At 38.0% G+C, this 1,043-nt stretch overlaps 1 pseudogene; it reads left to right on the forward strand.

Moving 5' to 3' along the window:
- The window catches only part of LOC102814583, a 4,204-nt pseudogene extending 3,882 nt beyond the window's left edge, over positions 1-322 (forward strand).
- Positions 323-1,043: the final 721 nt, after the last annotated feature.

The raw sequence follows: 1,043 nt of genomic DNA on the forward strand, positions 1-1,043 counted from the left end.
TACATAGAAGAATTCACAGTGGAGAGAGGCCCTATGAATGTAAGGAATGTGGGAAAGCCTTTGGCCAAACCTCAGGCCTCAAGGTACATAGAAGAATTCACAGTGGAGAGGCCCTATGAATGTAAAGAATGTGGGAAAGCTTATAAGGATTTGTCAGGCCTCACTGTACATAGAAGTCACAATGGAGAGAAGCCTTTTGAATGTAAGGAATGCGGGAAAGCCTTTGGCCAAGCCTCAGGCCTCACAATACATAGAAGAATTCACAATGGAGAGAAAACCTTTTGAATGTAAGGAGTGTGGGAAAGCCTTTACAAGATCCTGAGTCCTTACTATACATAAAAGAATCCACAGTGGTGAGAGGACCTATGAATGTAAGGAGTGTGGGAAATCCTTTATAGGTGCTTCAGTCCTTTATGTACATAAAAAAACCCACAGTGGTTAGAGGCCCTATGAATGTAAGGAGTATGGGAAAATGTTAAATCATCACTTAACCTTCCTTTCACATAGAATACACAGTGGAGAGAAACCGGATATATGTAAAGAGTGGAGAAACCTTCGGATTTGCCTCAATACACTACACATAAGCGATTCTATAGTGGAGAGAAGCCCTATGAATGTAAGGGGTGTGGGAAAGCCTTTATTTAACCTTCACACCTCACTATACATAAAAGGATTCATAGATAAGAGACTTCTTTAGGTCCAATTTTAGATGTTTCTTCCATATTGCTACTATGAAGTGAAAAAAATTCAAAATACAGCGCTTAATATGAGCAAAGTTCTCACAGAAATACGACAGCTTCATTGTACCTGCAGGGATATATACTCATGATTTTTATTTTGTCATTCCATGATTACTTTTCTTTAAATGTTTGATAGATTTTCCACAGTGACACCCATTGATAATTATTACCTGTGATTATGATTACTGTGTTGTTTGCCAAATTTTGTGTTCCAATAAATTCTTCTATGTGTAACAATTGGAATTCTGCAGGAAATACATTCATGAGTGTGGCAAGTTTACTATGGGAAGAAACCAACTCAAA

Source organism: Chrysochloris asiatica, unplaced genomic scaffold (genome assembly GCF_000296735.1).
Source record: "Chrysochloris asiatica unplaced genomic scaffold, ChrAsi1.0 scaffold00566, whole genome shotgun sequence".
Classification (NCBI taxonomy): domain Eukaryota; kingdom Metazoa; phylum Chordata; class Mammalia; order Afrosoricida; family Chrysochloridae; genus Chrysochloris; species Chrysochloris asiatica.